Raw genomic sequence first — 20,832 nt, 5'->3', positions numbered from 1 at the left:
GATCATCACAAACATTTAATTTTTCACTTGAGCTATGGAGTGACTGGATTTTTAAAATTAAACCATAAAATCTCATTAAAATTTTAAGAAACATTTTAAAACATAACAGGGAACATTTTAAAATTATGTCCATATATTGTGTAAACCAACAGCATAGATTGCCATAATAGTACATTTTATTAATAAAATAGATAAATTCTCTTATTTGATACATTATTTCAATTTATTACAGAATGTAAACAAGTAAGAATTATGGGTCTTAATCCCTCCCCTTACAGTTATACACACACTTTTAAAATTGAAACCCTGCTCTCTTCCCCTACCCTCCCTGCTAGGCTGCTCAGGCTGCAGGCTTCCCTCAGCCCCCTCCAAGCTCTGGGCTCCTGCTAAGCCAGTGCCACTGTTGTCTCCTTCCAGCCACCATCATGGTCATCTACTGGACCTCATCAACCATGACAAGATGTCCTCCGATGTCTACAAGATCTGGGAGATCTGGAGACTGATTGTGCTTGGAGATAGAGTGAAATATCAAAGACACGCTTATTGGTGGAAATGCCTCCACTGAAGGCCCAGAGGGCGAAGGTACCCAAAGCACTGGAATCCCTGGTGTTGACATTGTCATGAACCATCATTTGCAGGAAACCAGCTTCAGGAGAGAAGCCTAGAAGAAGTACATCAAAGAATACATGAAGTCAATCAAATGGAAATTTGAAGGACATAGGCCAGAAACAGTAAAACTTTTTATGTCAGGGGCTACAGAACAAATCAAGCATATTTCAAAAACTACCAGTTCTTGACTGGTGAAAATGTGCATCCAGATGGCATGGTTGCTCTGCAGGGCTATGTTGAGGAGGGTGTGGCCCCATATATGGTTCTCTCTAGGGATGGTTTAGAAATGGAAGAATGCTAACAAATTTGGCAGTTTGGATCTATTACCTGTCATCATAACTGCCTGCTGCTTTTCATCCACACACTGACTAGGACAAATGGTACTAATGTTATCTTGAATTCTTCATTTATTTTGACCTTGATTTATTTGGAGCAAAGGCATTGTTTTTAAGAATAAACATGACATGTAGGTTGTGAAAAAATAATATGTGTTTCAACTAAATAAAGTAAAATATATAAAAGAAAATAAAATAGGAACTGCAGGAATAGGAATCCTTTGGGATTGCATTGGGTTGTATTGGGGCATTTTCCCCAGCAATTAACATAGTTAATACTCTGTTCTTACTAAGAGTTCAATAAATATTTGTTAGTTGATTTAATTTTTATTCTAGAAAGCATTTGTTTAATGAGATATATAAATATTTGAGTAGACTGAAGTATTTGAAATCATCAAATTGGGTGGGACATTTTAAAAAAATGATTGCATTTTATTCATTTGGGTACAAATCACAGTCGGCACTTTTGAGAAGTCTGGTGTTGCTATAAACACTCTTGTGCTCCCAGAAATATATTCATCGTTAGCCTTTTGCTTTTCTTTTTAATTTCCACCCACGTTTGCTGCTCCTAAATAACAAAATGCTGTCCTAATTACTCTTTCAATTTTTTTATTTTTTAAGTATATTTTATTGATTATGCTATTACAATCATTCCAATTTCTTTCTCCCCCTTATCCTCCTTTACTCTGCACCCCCTTACCCTCCAGCATTCCCCCTCACCCCCTTAGTTCAATCCATGTGTTGTATATATAAGTTCTTTGGCTTCTCTATTTCCTATACTATTCTTAACCTCTCCCTTTCTATTTTATGCCTACCAATTATGCTTATTCCCTGTACCTTTTCCCTCCATTCCCCCCTTCCCCTTGCCACTGATAATCCTCCACGTGGTCTTCATTTCTGTGATTCTGTTCCTGTCAGGTTGTTTGCTGAGTTTTTGTTTTTGATTTTTAGGTTTGGCTGTTGATAGTTATGAGTTTGTTGTCATTTTACTGTTCATAGTCTCTGATCTTCTATTTCTTAGATTAATGCCTTAGATTAATTATATTTCATATAATAAGGGCTTGGTAATGATGAACTCCTTTAACTTGACCTTATCTGGGAAGCACTTTATCTGCCCTTCCATTCTAAATGAAAGCTTTGCTGTATAGAGTAATCTTGGAAGTAGGTTCTTGCCTTTCATGACTTCAAATACTTCTCTCCAGTCCCTTCTTACCTGCAAGGTTTCTTTTGAGAAATCAGCTGATAGTCCTATGGGCACACATTTGTACGTAACTGTCTCCTTTCCTCTTGCTGCTTTTAAGATTCTCTCCTTATCTTTAATCTTGGGTAACTTAATTATGATGTGTCTTGGTGTGTTTCTTCCTGGGTCCAATCTCTTTGGGATTCCTTGGGCTTCCTGGACTTCCTTGAAGTTTATTTCTTGCCAGATTGGGGAAGTTTTCCTTCATTATTTTTTCAAATAAGCTTTCTCTTTCTTGCTCTTGTTCTTCTCCTTCTGGCACCCCTATGATTCAGATGTTGGAGTGCTTAAAGTTGTCTCATAACTTCCTAAGCCTGTCCTCAATTTTTGAATTCTTGTTTCTTCATTCTGTTCTGGTTGGATGTTTATTTATTCCTTTTGTTCCAAATTGTTGATTTGAATCCAGCTTTCTTTCCCTTCACTGTTGGTTCCCTATATATTTTGCTTTATTTCTCATTGTGTTGCCTTCATTTCTTCCTTCATTTTGTGACGGAACTCAATCAATTCTGTGAGCATCCTGATTACCAGTGTTTTGAACTCTGCATCAGAAAGGTTGTCTATCTCCTTGTTGCTTAGCTTTCTCTAGAGTTCTGATCTGTTCTTTCATTTGGGCCATATTTCTATGTCTCAGAGCACCTTTTATGTTGTAAGGGGTGGGGCCTTATGTATTTGCCAGGATGCAGCAACCCTCTTTGCTGTGTTGTGGCACTGTCTGTGTGGCAGGGGTCAGAGAGGGAACAATGCCGCTCACTCGCTGTTCTCTAGCCCCACTTTCCAACGAACTCTCATGTGAGCCTGGGAGTTTCTCCCACCTTCGCCACCCTCTGTGGTAGTTTACAGCTAGAGGTTTTGAGTCTTTAGTTTCCTGGTCAGCAAGTCCTGCCTTGCTCACCCGGTCCTCCAGCCACCTCCTTGCTGCATGTTCTCTCCCCGCAGCTGCCTGTCTCCACCCCTCCCACTGATCTGGATGAATGTTTCTTTAACTCCTTGGTTGTTTTAGTTCCATGCAGTTTGATTTTTCTGTCAGTTCTGGTTGTTTATTATTTTAAAATTGATTGTTATCCTTCTTTTGGTTGTGTTTGAGGAAGTGAAGCATTTCTACCTACACCTCCATCCTGGCCGGAACTCTGGGGGGGGATGTTTTGAAATCATCTAGTTCAACTGCTTCATTGTACAGATGAGAAAAAAAGCAATACTGAGAGGCTGAGTGATTTATGTTCAGTGTAAAGGCCAGTTTTTTACCCCATTGTATAGTTATCTGAAGTTTGCACATTGGTCAAGCTAAAATTTGAAGACTTACCGTAACTATTAGTATATTAGAACCATGATGGGTTATGATTCAAGATGGCGAAACAAAAGCTGTTTCAAGATACTACTTTGCTAGAGTATCATCAATCCCATCAAATAAATGCAGTAGGAATTTAATTTTTTCATGCAAGTTCTAACAACAGCGTAAAGGTTATTCTGCTTCAGTTCAGGCTCTTATATATATTTTTTAGTTAAATGATGCCTCAAAATTTCTCTATTATGAGTTGGCTTGCCTTTATATAGAAAATTGTAAGGACAATTGTAGTTATTTTACTTTTACCTCTCAAAATTTTGGAGCTGGCTATATTTGAACTCTTGCTGGTAATTTTAGCAAAAGGATGATGCTGTGTTATGTGAACATATATATATCTATTTAATAATATATCCTCTTTGGTGAGTTTGCCACTGAAATGAGAAATTTTAAACTATCTGTGGTAATTTTTTTGCCTCAAAATTAAATTTCCTTTAAATCTGATTATGATTAGATTAGGTTATCTAACTGAAATGAAATACTAATTTATGTTGACAGGATGCTTACTAAATCTTATAAAACATTTGACTTTTAAAAAATAACATATGATAGTATTATGTTTCCACAAACACTTTTTAACAGATATTTGCTGAAATTCAAGGAACCATGAGTAAACATTTAGTCTGAATATTTTCTGCAACCAATGAAGTTCATTTTCCTGTGCATATCACAATAGCTCTGAGCTCAGTCTGCCTACTAACTGCTATTTATTTAAATGGTGAAATTGCTTCTTGATAACTTTTAAAATTATTTAGCTCTTTAACAGAGCTCAATCTTCATGTCTAGAAAATAGTGATGTTACAACTTAGTGATCCTAAGTGCTCACATTATTTCTAGTTAATGATAATAACAGAAATCTCTAACAATGCTTTCATATTTATATTTAACTTGTTTCCTTTACTTTTCTGTTACTTCAGTTCAAAATTCAGAGCTTCCAAATGTTGAAATAGACTGTCTTTAACCACAAAAAGCACAGCTTAGCCGCAGATTCATTTATTTTGAATTAAGCGAAGTTGGCACCATCACTACATAGATGAATGGCTTTTGACTAAATTGTGTTGTGTTCTCCTCAATAGCAAACAGCTTCCCCCACCTCTCTGAACAAACACTGTCACTTTTATTACCAATCATTAATGGTTAGACATGAAGCTGGCTGTTCTCTTAATGTTACCCCAGTGATTACATATTCATTTACTGAATGTGAATAACAAATAGGCTCTGTGTCTTGTCTACTTGTGATCATTTTCAGATAACAATCTGCAGCCAGATTGTTCCTGACCCCTGACTCCATGATATTGCTTGTGTGGTTTCAGCCTGTTTATTAATTCATTCCTTGATCACATAGCTCTTATGCCTAATACATTTTCCTCACATTTTGTAGCAAATTTCCATTATTCTTATAGCCCAAACCTCATATATTTACCTTCATCAGAGTCAGTTTTAACAGTGACTACATCAACATGTAGTAACACATGAACAAGGTTCTTAAATAGGATGCGGGAAGGTAATGTTGGGCTATATTCTTATGTGTTTACACCCTAGAGAGTTGGCAGGGGAAGATACTATGCCCACTAATTCTGTTTACAGTCAAGTGTTTTTAGAATCTTAGAATTTTCTTTTTTGTAGTTCTTCATATTGTGAATACGTTGGAAAGCTAATAAAACAGATTTCCTGTAAGAGAATCAATGTAAAAATAGTCTGTAAGAATGCATGCCACCATCTGTGTTTTCTTATCTAGAAATTGTATCCCTGTCTCAGATTGACTTTTAAATTATTATGCTTATAAATATTAATTGATGGAATGAAATTAGAAAAAGTGTAAAAGTGTGTGTGAATATTGTATATGTATACATGTATATTTAACACATATACAGTTTTGGATGAGAATTTCTTCTGTCTTGGCAGATAATTTCAATTTGAAGTTTCTTTTTGAAATATGTTATAATAAGAGTATATAGTAGATTTTAAAATACTGTATTTTTTTCGTTGGTCCTTTTTTAATTTATTTTTTTATTGTTGTTCAAGTACAGTTGCCTCCATTTTTGCCCCACCACTCTCCCCCACCCCACACACTCCCACCCTCAATCCTACTCCTCTTGGGCTTTGTTCATGGGTCCTTTACACATGTTCCTTGATGAACATTCCCCTTCTTTCCCCCATTATCCTTCTCTCCCCAACCCTCTGGTTACTGTCAGCTTGTTCTTTATTTCAATGTCTCTGGTTATATACTTTGCTTGCTTGTATGTTTTGTTGATTAGGTTCCACTTACAGGTGAGATCATATGGTGTTTGTCTTTCGCTGCCTGGCTTATTAAACTTAGCATAATGCTCTCTAGTTCCATCCCTGCTGTCACAAAGGGTAGGAGCTCCTTTTTTCTTTCTGTTGTGTAGTATTCCATTGTGTAAATGTAATAGTTTTTTTTATCCACTCATTTGCTTTTGTGATAGCTGTTTGTAAGTCAAGGTTAGTGATGGGGATATAACATCTACAACAGCATCCTCAGGGACTCACAAAACCACTCAGAAATGCATTTTGCTTTGAATAACATATGAATGTGTATGTAATATACAACTATCATATATTACAATATGAAAATAGGAGTAGACATTAACTATTAAGCAAAAAAGAAAAATTAGGCTAACATGGCATAAGGGAGAACTCTTTATTTTGTCAATAAGATAAACTAATGCTTAAAGGAAAACAAACAGGCAAATATGATTACATTTGGCCCAAGTTACTATTCTAGTAAAAGTGAATCATATTTCCCTTTTAAAATGCCCCCCACCCCAGAGAGCAGAATTAAATTACATAGACACTAAAATAACAATTCTGAGGATCTATATCCAGAACCTGGTTCTTTGAAAAGATAAACAAAATTGACAAGCCTTTAAGCAGACTTATCAAGAAATAAAAAAGAGAAGACCCAAATAAACAAAATCAGAAATAAAAGAGGAGAGATTACAACTGATACCACAGAAATAAAAAGGATTGTAAGAAATTACTATGAAGAACTATATGCCAAAAAAATTTGAAAACCTAGGTTAAATGGACATGTTTCTACAAAAAAAATATAATCTTCCAAAACTGAATAAAGAAGCAGCAGAAAGCCTGAACAGACTGATAACAGCTGATGAAATCAAAGTAGTAATGAAAAAACTCCCAGCACACAAAAGCCCTGGACCAGATGATTTCACAGGAGGATTTTACAAACCATTTAGGGAAGAGCTAACCCCCATCCTTTACAGACTGTTCCAAAAAACCCAAGAAGACAGAAGACTCCCAAACTCTTTTTATGAAGCCAGCATCACCCTAATTCCAAAACCAGATAAAGACACAACAAAGAAAGAAAACTACAGACCAATATTGCTGATGAACATAGATGCTAAGAACCTCAACAAAATATTGCCAAACCACATGCACCAATACATTAAAAAGATCATACACCATGATCAAGTGGGATTCATCCCAGGGATGCAAGGCTGGTACAATATCCGCAAATCAACTACCATGATTCATCACATAAACAAAATGAAAGACAAAAATCACATGATCATATCAATTGATGCAGAAAAAGCTTTTGTTTAGGTATAGAAACTATTTACGATAAAAACACTCAGCAAAGTGGGAATAGGGGGAACATTGCTCAACATAATAAAGGCCATATATGAGAGACCTACAGCCAACATCATATTCAATTGACAAAAATGAAGATCATACCAAGATTAGGAACCAGACAAGGATGTCCGCAATTACCACTTCTATTTAACATACTATTGGAAGTCCTAGCCACAGCAATCAGACAAGAAAAAGAAATAAAAGATATCCACATTGGAAAGGAGGAAGCAAAACTCTCATTGTTAGCAGATGACATGATAGTGTACATAGAAAGTCCTATAGACTCCATCAAAAAACTACTTGACCTAATAAGTGAATTTGGCAAAACAGCAGGATACAAAGTCAATATTCAGAAATCAAAGGCATTTTTGTACCCCAACAATGAAATATCAGAAACAGAAATCAGGAAAAAAATCCCATTTGATATAGCAACAAGAAAAATAAAGTACCTAGGAATAAACCTAACGAAGGAGGGAAAAGACCTGTACTCAGAAAACTACACAACACTGAAGAAAGAAACTAAGGAAGAGACAAACAAATGGGAGTGTGTACCATGTTCATGGATTGGAAGAATTAGCATCATCAAAATGTCCATACTACCCAAAGCAATTTATAGATTTAACACAATTTCTATTAAAATACCAATGAAATATTTCACAGATATAGAACAAACATTTCAAAAATGTATATGGAACTATAAATGACCCCAAATAGGAGCAGCAATTTTGAGAAAGAAAAACAAAGCAGGAAGGATCACAATACCTGATATCAAACTGTATTACAACGCCATGGTAATCAAAACAGTCTGGTACTGGCATAAGAACAGACACATAGACCAATGGAACAGAACAGAGAGCCCAGAAATAAGCCCAAGTCTCTATGGTCAATTAATATTTGACAAAGGGGGCAGAAGCATAAAAAGGAGTAAAAATAGCCTCTTCACCAAATGATGTTGGGGCATCTGGAGAGCTACAAGCAAAAAATGAAACTAGATGACCAATTTAAACCGTATGCAAAAATAAACTCATGATGGATAAAAGACTCAAATATTACTCATGACACCATAAAAGTTCTAGAGGACAACATAGGCAGGAAAATATCAGATATTCCATGCAACAATTTTTTTCACTGGTGTATCCCCTAGAGCAAGGGACATAAAGGAAAGAATAAACAAATGGGACTTCAAAATAAAAAGTTTCTGCATGGCTGAATAAAACATCAGCAAAATGAATAGGGAACTAACCATATGGGAAAACATATTTGCCAATGATACCTCAGACAGAGGTTTGATCTCCAAAATATATAAAGAACTCACATGACCCCACTCCAGGAAGACAAACAACCCAATTAAAAAATGGGCAAAGGACCTGAACAGAGACTTTCCAAGTAGGACATACAGAGGGCCCAGAGACATATGAAAGGATGCTCAGCATCACTAGCCATCAGAGAGATGCAAATTAAAACAATGAGATACCACTTCTCACAGGTCAGAATGGCCATCATAAACAAGTCAACAAACAACTGCTGGGGAGGCTGTGGAGAAAAGGGAACCCACTTCACTGTTGGTGGGAATGCAGACTGGTGCAGCCACTGTGGAAAATAGTATGGAATTTCCTCATAAAACTGAAAATGGAACTGTCTTTTGATCCAGCAATTACATTCCTGGGATTATTCCCTAAGAATCCTGAAACACCAATTCAAAAGAATCTATGCACCCCAATGTTCATAGCAGGTCTATTTACAATAGCCAAGCACTGGAAACAACCTAAATGCCCACCAGTAAATGAGTAGATCAGAAGACTATGGTAAAAAAAAAAAAGTCTACGGTACATTTACACAATGGAATACTACACAGCAGAAAGAAAGAAAGAGCTCCTACTGTTCATGAAAACATGATGGATCTGGAGAGGATTATGCTAAGTGAAATAAGCCAGGTGGTGAAAGACAATTACCATATAATCTCACCTATAAGTGGTACCTAATCAACAAAATAAATGAGCAAGCAAAAATATAAGCAGAAACATTGGAATAAAGAAGAAACTGACAGTAACCAGAGGGGAGATGGGAGGGGATAATGAGGATACAGGGAGAAGGGTCATCAAGGAACATGTATAAAGGACATATGGAGAAAGCCAAAGGGGGTAGGGTCAAGGGTAGGAGGTGGCAACAGTTGGGGGGGTTGGGGGTGATGGAAAAAAAGAACAAAATGAGGTAATGAATGTTTAACTAGACTTACTGTGATGATCATTCTGTAATATATACAAATATCAAATCATTATGTTGTATACCTAAAAGTAATATAATGTTAATTATACCTCAATAGAAAATAAAAAAAAAAATAAAATGTCCCCTCTTTTCTGGTGAGAAATCAGTAGTAATGCATTTCAGAAATTCCCTTTGGCTTGATTTATTGACATTGAAGCTCTATGCTGGAAGAAAATCTATCTGCAAACCTAATTATTTAGTGCTTATTATAAGATTTTCCCTATGTTTTTCTAATTAAAGTGGTTTTCTTTTGCATAGTACTTGTAGGAGGGAAATATTTGAAAATGAAGTTTGATAATCTCATCTTTTCTTCACATAGTTTATTTTCCTACACTGTGCAAAGTAGTTTATTGGGCAACTTAGGAAAGATGGTTCTGGAAGCAGTGGAATGGAGCAGTAACAGTAGAAGAACATCCACAAAGTTTTCTTCAGTTGTTTAGATGGAAATAACTGAACAAAATTAAAGGTTAATTTTTTTCCTTTATTTATCTTTTCACTTACTCTCATTGGTTTGACAAGCAGTTAGCTTGCTAGTAGACTTAGCTTGGGTGTAGAAGTCAACAGTTCTCCATTGGGTATTGACCCAGTTGTGCCAGGAAGGACTACCCATCCAAAAGAAATCTCTCCTACTTGCACAGAATCCCTTCAAAAGGGGGACAAAACTTTTAATTTTACAATTAGAGTTGAAATCTAAAGAGGCAACACAGCAAAATTCAACTCATACTAGTGTTGGGGTGACTAGTTGTCACCTCTTAAAAGTAGATTTAGAGGGAAGGGGTATACTGAAAATATGAAAACCCTAATGCTTGGAGGGAGCAGTTAAGGAGTTGTAATGGGGAAAGTGTGTTAAAAAGGAGCCTGAGATGCCCTGGTAAATATGTATATGATTAGTAATTTCTAATATGTGCTCCTTGGTCAGAAAAATAAACAAAATAATTCCACCAAGTTAGGTTGCCATGTGTGTTTACTGGGTAGGATATCTCTGTGTAAACAAGTTAGGAGAATGCTCCCCAGAACAATTCATTCCTTCTATGGTAAACCTAAGACATGTGATAAAACAGGTGGGGCAATTTGCTTAAAAGCCTAGAACACCATCTCTGAACCTCCATTAGCTGGAATCTCTGCTTTATCTACATCCATCTGAAGACAGCAATGTGACACCCATGGTAAGAAATATCTTCATTTCCTACATGTGTGTATCCAGGCCTAAGGAATAGCATGAGACTGAACCTATGGCAGAAGTTGGAGCATTATCTAGAGCCTGGTTTTAGCCTGCTTGTACAATGTTCCAGTGACATAGAGACAGACTCATAGATAAAGAGCAGGCTGACACCTTGGCGAAAGGGAATGGGAGGATGGAGGAATTGAGCAAAAAAAAAAAAAAAAAAAAAGAGAAAGAGAAAAGAAATTCCGGACATGGACAACAGTGTGGTGATTGTGGGGTGGGAGGGGAGAATGGAGGTGGAAGAGGGTATGGGGGATGAATGGTAATGGAAAAATATAATTAAATATAAAAAATACTGCTAGATAAATTTCCAAAATAATTTTCTAATTTACACTTTAACCACTGTGTGCAAAGATATGTTTCATGGCAAATTCTATGTGGGCTACTAGAGCCAAAGGTGAAGCAGTACAGTTGGAACTGTTATCTGTGAGGGGTTGGTTTCCAGGACCCCCACAAACACCTAAATCTATGGATGCTCAAGTACATCAGGTAAAATGGACTAGTTTTTGCATATAACCTACTCACATTCTTTTGTATGCTTTAAATTACTTCTAGATTACTTATAATACCCAATACACTGTAAATGCTATGTAAATATATGTTATACTGTGTTGTTTAGGGAATAGTGACAAGAGAAACATCTATATAGGTTCAGTACACTCACAATAGTCATAGGCCTAACTAGGTAGTACACGTCAGCAACAATGTAACAGTTTTCTTTTTTTAATTGTCTCAATCCATGGTTGGTTGAACCAGTGGATGTGGAACCTGTGGATACGGAGGGCTGACTGTATAAGGCAGGCCATCTTTTTTTTTTTTTTGCAGGCTCCATTTAATGACCTGTCTCTTACTTTTTCACTATAGGTCAACTCTGCTTTTGGGGAATATTAGATGAGTTGATGGAGCTTCCCCTTATTTGTCTTCTAGTTGTATAGTTTTATTTTAGGATGTATACTTTTCGCTAGATGTTATTGCTTTTTCTAAATCTTTATCAATGAGTGTGAAAGTTTGTGGAAAGTTGTACACGAATGTGGTCCATATTAAATTTTTTCATTAATTTTGAGAACGGTGTACATATTTGTGCAAGTATACATAAACATATATGTTGAATAATACTGTTGAATATGATTTTGTAAAATATTTTTTAAAATTTTGGAGAAAGGATTTTTGGTATTTATTTACTTCATTTTTATGGAAGTATTTATACTTAGGTTCTTAAGTGCTATCATTTTGTTTTATTCTTATTTTTAAATCTTTTTAATTGTAGTTTTTAACTTTAAGTCCCCTTATAACACCCTTGGCCCAGCAATCACCATACTGTTGTTCACATCCATGAGTCCTTTTTCCTTTTTGCTCAGTGTCACCAACCCCTAACCTCCCCAACTGCTGCCACCTAACCGTCATCCTGCTCTCCATCTATAAATCTGTCCCCATTTTCCTTGTTAGTTCAGTTTGTTCATTAGATTCCACATATGTATCACTTCTTGGCCTTTTGGCTAAGATCAAGTGTAGCATTTGTTCTTATCAGTTTAAGTGCTATCAGTTTTTAAGTAAAGTATACCTACTTTACTACCACAATTATGGGGCTCAGAAAAACTTAGTAACAGAGTTTGCTGATGCTTTAGGCATGTTGATATGTAACATTTTATCCTACTTTAAGACATGTTTTCTATTTTCATTTGTAAAATAGAGTCTAGGTGCATACCAGGTAGATATTTTACTTTTCTTAAAGAAAAAGATCTAAGACACATGTCAGAGCATCTATTGTACTGCATACCATTTTTACTGGCTTATTTGCATATCGGTGGCTGGACTTCCATTGTTTTAACTTTAGTCACATCAATCACTTGAAAAGTACCTGATATATATATTTTTGGCTTCATGGTATTTTGTGCATATGTTGGAAATTTAAGTTCTTCTTTCCGACATTATTTGTTTGATAACTATTTTGTCTGAAAACTATTTTTTCTCTTGAGTGGTGTTTCTAATACCCAGCCCTCACTCTAGTGGGATTATTTTGATCAACATCATTTAATTGAACAGTTTTTTTGCCCAGCCTCTGTACTGAGTACAATCTGGCTTTTCTTGATGTATTACTAATAAGCCCTGGTTCCCAAACATCTCTTCTTTATGTAAACCTTTGCTGCATTTTCATAGGCTTGCTCTATATTGTACACCTAATTTTTCCATGCTGTTACCCATTACTTTTCTTTGTGATTTATTTTATTTTTACATATGTATCTGTGAAGAGTGGCAAATTTATCCACTCATAGATTGGTAGATGTTTTGAATTGCTTTGCTGATAGAAAAGAGGTTTTCAATATTGTTTTCTTAGTTTTACCTTTTTTATATCAATGGCATGTATTTGAGATCTGGTAGTTGTGTGTGAAGGCTGTGGTTTCAGGGCAATGGTGTCTTCTTAGAACAATAACTTTATGGTGTAGGTTACTCATGATATTGAAACTGAGGGACGAATCACACAGAACATGTAATCTAACAATTCTCTACCTTTCCTGTCACAACGCGGTTGGAGGAAACACAACAGTCATATCAGTAATAGTGCTTTAATACAGCAGGTCTCAACAGAAGGGAGAACTGGGCACGGTCTTTAAAGTAGTGTGATCAAGTCCTTTGCCCATTTTTGAATTGGGTTGCTTGTCTACTTAGAGTCAAGTTGTGTGAGTTCTTTATACATTTTGGAGATCAAACCCTTGTCTGAGGTATCATTGGCAAATATGTTTTCCCATAGGATTGGTTCTGTTTTCATTTTAATGCTGTTTTCTTTAGCTGTGCCGAAGCTTTTTATTTTGATGAGGTCCCATTTGTTTATTCTTTCCTTTATGTCCCTTGCTGTAGGGGACATATCAGTGAAAAAATTGCTGTGTGGAATATCTGAGATTTTCCTGCTTATGTTCTCCTCTAGGACTTTCATGGTGTCATGACTTATATTTAAATCTTTTATCCACCTTGAATTTATTTTTGTGTATGGTGTACATTGGTGCTCAAGTGGGGAGGGGCGAGGGGAAAAGGCAGAAAATTACTTGAACAACAATCAAAAAAATTAAAAAAAAAAGTAGTGTGAATGCCCTGGGGAGACAGCCCTCTTATAAGACAGCAATCTTATTCAGCACTCTGAACCAACACTGTCATTTTAGAGTGGAAGGAATTGGATACACAAGTCTGGAAGTTTTATGTCTGTATTGTTTACCATGATACCCCTAGAATTTTGAGTAGTTGCTCAGTAAATATCTGTTGAAGAATGAAGACGATACTGAGGTACAGAATGGTGATTGATTTGAGTGAAGTCAAATGGCTAGTAAGTTTTATGGCTGAAATTTCTAGATTTCTTCCTTTGTTCATTTGTTCAATTCTGTTCTGCTTTATAAGTCATTCACTTTTTCTCATTTAAAAGTTTTCCTTAGTTTTTTGATCCACTCATTCACAGATGGGCACTTAGGCTGTTTCCAGCACTTGGCTATGTGGAAGAGGGCAAAGGGAGAGAAACTGAGACAACTGTAATAGAATAATAATAAAAAAATGATTTAAAAATTTTGTTTGCTAGCCGAAAACTCTAACAATAACAACATCAGCAGTAAAAAAAAAATACTGAAATAGTGCTTCCTATGTGTTAGACCTTCTTCTAATCTTCACACAAATGCTATTACTATTAATAACACTGGGTACTATTATCCTCAGTTTATAGCTAATGAAACTAGCTGAGGCACAGAGAGATTAAATCACTTGACCAAGGAGACACAGCTAGTAACTTGCTGTCTTTTATACTGACATTGTTACTCTAATATCCAAATTACATTTTGGGACTCTTATCTGTATAGGTGTTTTTAAACCTGATCTATGTAAACAGTTGAAGGGGAATAGCTTTTCATTAATTTATTATTTTATTAAATTTATTGAACACATGTTATTTGCCAGAACTTGAGCTAAGCACTAAGGGGAAAGAATGAATATGATAGCCTTTATTCTTTAAGAGCTAAGTAAAAGGCAGAATACAAATGATTATGTTAGGATATAAATGTTAGTATAGAGGTATTCATTTATTCAATTATTTGAGAGATTGTGGCGCATCCAGCACTGTGTTGTAGGTGTTTTTGGAAAATCAGTGATTAAGAGGCAATGCCTACCTTCAAGGAGATTTTAGCTAATGGGATCACTGGCATGTAAGCACTTAGAATATAATATAATACATGTTGTAATGGTGGTATGCACCAAGTTCATCATTAACATTAGGATGGTGTGCCAACTCTTCTGAGAACACTCAAAGCCAATTTATTTGTGGGGCTGATGTTGAATTTTGTCCTGAAGGACAGTGAAATTTTCTGGGTGGTTAAATTGAGACAGAAAATGCCAAGCAAAGTCACAGATCTGTGATGGCATGAGTATTACTGAGGAATGAGGATGGAGAGGCAAGTGAGGGTTGGGTTATGAAGGATCTTACATACTAAGCAAAGGACTTCTTCTGCTTGGGTCACTAGTCTTACCCCCTGATGTCCTTCCCTAGAATCCCAATTATGTCCTCTGAATAATTGGGCTTTGGATTTCTTCTTACCTCGACTACTCTATCTGCTTACTTCTCTTGGCCTTGATTGATCTTCTTGGTCTTTGTCTCTGGCCTGTCTGAAGCTTAGTACATTCTGTTCCTTGTCTGCTTGGAGCTCCTGAATGTGAGCTGGGCATCTTGGAATTATAGGAAGTGAAAAGTCACATGCATGACAACTAGGAAAATTCTTTCCTTATGGAAAAACTTTATGACTTTGGAATTTTATTGTTTTACTACACAAAGAACTGGCTAGATCATTTTCTGTCCCAATTTCTCTTCTTATTTGAGTAATATTCTTGTCTCTAATTAGACAGTAGATTTTTTTCTGTAGTATCATAGAGTAGTAATACATACGCAATTATCTCTGATAATAACAACAAAAATAATGGCCAAACAATTTGTTGTCTTATGACAACAAATTATGATGTACAATTTCTTTTCTGCCAATATTTGATTATTCATGATCTTCTGTTTCTTCTTTTCTAGTTGTTTTGCCACTCACTGTTGTGAATTTTCCATTTTTGCCTTTTATAATTTCCCTCATAAGCTCTATATGATATTATATCCATGTTCTTAAAGTATTGCATGAGGGTTTTTTTTCCTGAAATTTATGCCTAATTACCCTCTGTTGCTTTGTATAAAAACTGGGACAACATTTGCAACAACCTGGATGGCCCTTGAGGGCATTCTGCTAAGTGAAATGTCACACAGAGAAAGACAAATATTGTATGATCTCATCTATATGTGGAATCTAAAAAAAATCCCACCAAACCCATAGATATAGAAGATGGATTGATGGGTTGTCAGAGGCTGGAGTCGGGTGGAGTGGGGTGGGATGGGTGAAAAGGGTCAAGGTGGTCAAAAGGTATAAACTTCTGGTTATAAAATAAGTAAATCCTGAGAATGTAATGTACAGTATGGTGACTATAGTTAATTATAGTGTATTGTATATTTGAAAGTTGCTAAGACATCAGTAGATTTTAGAAGTTCTCAACACAACCTGTGAGATGATGGATGTTAACTAGACATTATGGTGATCATTTCACAATATATGCATCATCAAATAATTATGCTGTGCACCTGAAATTAATATAATGTTACATGTCAATTACATCTCCCCCACCCAAAGAAACTAAAAACCAGCACATTTAATCTTTTTTGTCTTATAAACACTATTAGGCACATTTTGTGAAATTCTGTTTTGGTATTTATTTATTTTTATTCATTTTAAAAGGTAGATTGTTTGGTTGAAAACCGAGAGTAAAGTTTTAAAAGGATAAGATAGGATATTTAATAAAATTTAGCTGAGATATAGATGTCTGTGTGCTTAGAATTTGGGGTTTATGGCCAGATTTTACTTCCTTATGTGATCAGAACTATAAAATCACTTAGCGTTCTGGTAAGGGAAATGTTTCCCAGATTTCCAGTTTCTGGATAGAGTTAGAAGTAGAATAGATTTGAATAATAATACAAATAGGAATAGAATTATAAAAAGTTCTATTGTTTTTCAGTGGAAATCAAAGAAAACCAAGCATCTCAATCCATGTTCAGATGCAACATTAAGCAATGGGTTCACTCATAATTACTATAGAATTCTTTTTGCCAGATCTACATAACAATGGCTAACTTTATTTAAAAGACAGCTGGAAATACAAATTCTATATCAAGCAGTACAATTTTGTGGAAAGAGCATTTTGTTTCTAGTCAGATGTGTTAGGCTCTATTTTTGCCTGTGTAACCTTGGGAAAGTCCTTTGGTACGTCTGGGCCTTTTCTTCTCATCTGTGAAGTGAAACGTTACAAAAGATGATTCTTAGGAAGTTTCACAGAAAAATTCCATAAATGTATCCCAGAAAAAAAGGAGGTGTTGGTGGTGATAGACACCATCCCATGCCTCTGACCCTCTAAGGAAAATACACACACACACACACACACACACACACAAACATGTGGGCAATGTATTCCCTAACTTAAATTTGACATCTAAATAGCATAGACATACTTTTCACAAAGTTTCTCAGGCTTTTCAAATTTTGTATTAAGGACTTAAAATATTTTACACCATTTTTTGTATTTTTTACTTTTTCTAACAAGAATGTTATTTATTTTCTGTTAGTACCAAACTTTTGTTAAAATGTTAATTGTTAGACTGAGCTGTGATCGTTAGGGTAAATCCATCTGCAACAAGATACTCTGCTTTGGTGCCTAGATAAATTGTTTCATAGTGAGAAGAATGACCATAGAATGACTCCTGCAAGGACATCATCAAAAAAGTTTAAGGCTATAAATACCTGGCTACCAAGGGGGCAATTAGTTAAATAAATTTAAATGTATTTATGCCTTTGTTAGGGTGATATCATGCTGGTGCATCATATTTTTACTGGCTTAACATTTTCTAATTTGAGATGGAGGCCAAGTAAGAATATTGTTGCAATGTCACAGTGTATAATTATTGGACAGCGAGCAGGAGTTTTTAAAGGAAATTTCACACTATCTCTGAGACTAGTGTCATACATTGCTAGTTTGAATTAGTTTGTGAAAGTTATTTATATATAAGGCACTTTAAATTAATGAGAGGTAGCATTTCATTAATAAATTAGGCAAGAAAATTTGTTTGCAAAGGTGATATAGCTATAAATAGGTATGTCAAAGAAAAAATTTAGATTTTTATTTTCTTTTGTGACAGATTACATATAAATTATTTTCTACCTTTTATGTTTTTCATTGGAACCTGAAAATCAGCTTTCAATATTCACTGGAAGGCAAGTAGCATGGTGTGGGCTTAGCTTACCCATATGACCTTCCCTGTTTCTCTTGCTTCCCACCACAATGCAAGTCAGTTCCACCAGGGTTTCCTGTGCCAGTTCCTCCATTCTAACCCTTGACTCCATTTCCTATAATAATGTTCAAGTAACACTTGGCTTGGGGATTTGTTGGTATAAGAGGGGGACCTCCATATATATCCTAAACAATATAAAAAGGGACAAATGACCAGGATAGTCCTAATATCCCTACTACTCACTATGTAATATTATGTATATTTTACATTCTTAAAGAGCATCTTCGACAAGACTGTGGTGGCCTGACTTCTCAAGAATCCAGGTGGAAAATGAAGCTGTGCTGGTAGGATCACGGCAAAGCAGGCAGGGCTTAGAGAAGAAGCATGGTCTGCAGGCAGAGAGCTAGACAGAGCAAGATTTTGATAGAAACTGAAAATAAATAAAGGCTTGTTTAGAAGCAAGGAAGCCTGGCATTTGGCTAGCAGGCTGAATCTGGGTGGAAATATGGAAAAGTAAATTCAGCATCATGGACAGCTCCCCAGTCACCTTAGAGTGCAGGTGTTTGCACCGGTAGCTGTCTCTGGCAGCACAGGTATGAACAGTGGTGATTCTTGGCTCAGTCACCTCAGGGTTGCTAACATGCCAGTAACAGTATCACACTCCAAAGGGGACTTAAACTTGATGATGGTTAGTGAAGGATTCTTTGTGTGCACTTTAGAAGTACAACAGTCAGCCCCGGCTGGTGTGGCTCAGTGGATTGAGTGCTGGCCTACAAACCAAAGGGTTGCCAGTTCGATTCCCAGTTAGGGCACACTCCTGGGTTGTGGGCCAGGTCCCCAGTAGGGGATGCACAAGAAGCAACCACACACTGATGTTTCTCTCCCTTTCTTTCTTCCACCCTTCCCCTCTCTCTAAAAATAAATAACTAAAATCTTAAAAAAATAAGGACATGATCTTGTGAACTACTATGGAAATTGAGAAGCAGTAAGTTATGATGGTTAAGAGTGCAGATATTCTTGGATTTGATTATCAGCTCCCCTCTCTAGTTTATCGAGCTACTTAATGTTTCCAAGGCACAGTGTCTAGATCATGAACATACTCCATTTATAAAACGTGGATGAAAATAATAATGCTGACACTAGAAGCTTCTTGAAAGCATTAAATGTTAGTATTTATTATTACAATTATAATAACAGTAATAAAAATTGTAATAGTAAGTGGTAGTTACTATATAATTCTACTTACTCCCTCAAACTAACTGGCCACAGCATCATATGGACCTTAGGATCCCGGTGAACGTCTTAAGCATGCCAGGCTTATTTGTATGGAAGGCTTTAACAGAAGTTAGTGGATACTACTTACCTCAGAGAAGTGTGGTAAAGCCTCTACGTGTCAGCTTATATAATAACTACCGTTAAAGTACTTAATACAAATTGAAAATAAGAATGGCAAATCCAGAGGTATAAAAGTGTCTGGTTCCTTGAGTGACCAAAACTAAGATTGGCAGCTTCAAATTAGGGATGTGCACAGAGATTTCAGTGTCACCTCTTTTAGCTTTGGTTGCTTCTTACTCATAAAAGGAAATACCTTAAACAACCCTGTTTGAGTCTACTGTACAGTAAGTAATACAGTAAAAGTATTTGAATGAGTTGGGTGGAAATAGTAATAATTTTGCTATGAAAACTCATAATTCCAATAATGAGTTGTGTATGACTGTAGTGAGTGAGAGAGAGAGAGAGAGAGAGAGAGAGAGAGAGAGAGAGATGTTGAATTGTCAGGACTGTTTTGGAACTGGAATAGCTTACGTCTGAATTTCAGATCAGAAGCTTACCTCAATTTGGGCAAGTCATTGAACTTCCTCGAACCTCTGATCCTTCCTCAGCAGAATGCAGATGTTTATTTTGAGAGTTGTTATGAAAATTAGAGATGGCACATAGAGGGAATTTAATAAGTGTCAGCGTCATTATTTTAGTTAATGTACCCATTCAGCCGGTCATTTGCACCAAGTTTGCTTCTATTAAAAATTCTTGTAATTGAATACAAATAAATAAATAAATTTAAAAAAAAGTAAAAAAAAAATTCTCTTCTTTTGTGGTTTTACCAGAGATGAAAATTATTCCTTTAAAGAGTCTTCTTCTCCAGTGATAACATTCCATTGAATCGATGCTCCGTAGCTTAACTAAAACATACCCCTATGTTGGAGGCTTCTGCTGTTTCTAGTTTTTGATAGCGTAAATATTGCTATGATATCTTCATGTCTGCCTTCTTAAAGCTTCTTAAGATGTAAGTTGTACAATATTTGCAAATTTATATATTTTTAAAAAGTTAATGTTTAGCAAAATAAAAATGTTGAGAAAGATCATATTTAAAAAAAAAGAGTCTTCTTTAATGATGACTTAAACTTTTAAAGTTAAAATGTTTTTAGGGGTATTTATCTAATTTAATTATATAAGTGCACATTTCCATACTTTTTGATGATATATTTAATTGAAATATTAATAGTTGCTTTTGGACATTTCCATGAATGATGTCCACACTTTATTGCTTTTTCAGGTCACATGACAGTGTGTATTTGTATGTTGTAATTAAAAAGTCTACATGGCTGTTGAATTTAAGTAGAATGTTCTTTTCATTAACTTTTACATTTGGTATTATCATGTTTGAAATGAACTTCTCCATTTCAGGGAAAACATGTTTTCCTTGGTGGGATGAATCACTGTTGACTGAATCATCTTCCTCTCAGGGCGGAAGCTCGGTCTAGTAGTTCAAGCTGTCATGTGTGAGTCAGTTGTTCTGCTTTCATTCCCCTTTGGCTCTTCAGTAGTTGGTTAATTCCCTTGTCCAAAGGAGATGTCACCTCCTTATGT

At 35.7% G+C, this 20,832-nt stretch overlaps 2 pseudogenes; both read left to right on the top strand.

Annotated features, from left to right (window-relative positions):
• Positions 1-445: 445 nt before the first annotated feature.
• Positions 446-910, top strand: LOC112322973 (translationally-controlled tumor protein-like; annotated as a pseudogene).
• An 11,194-nt stretch (positions 911-12,104) lies between these two features.
• Positions 12,105-12,228, top strand: LOC112323058 (U2 spliceosomal RNA; annotated as a pseudogene).
• Positions 12,229-20,832: the final 8,604 nt, after the last annotated feature.

The sequence above is a fragment of the Desmodus rotundus genome, chromosome 10 (genome assembly GCF_022682495.2).
Source record: "Desmodus rotundus isolate HL8 chromosome 10, HLdesRot8A.1, whole genome shotgun sequence".
NCBI lineage: Eukaryota > Metazoa > Chordata > Mammalia > Chiroptera > Phyllostomidae > Desmodus > Desmodus rotundus.
Note: the sequence above shows the minus strand (reverse complement) of the source record. Positions and strands in the feature narration are given on the sequence as shown.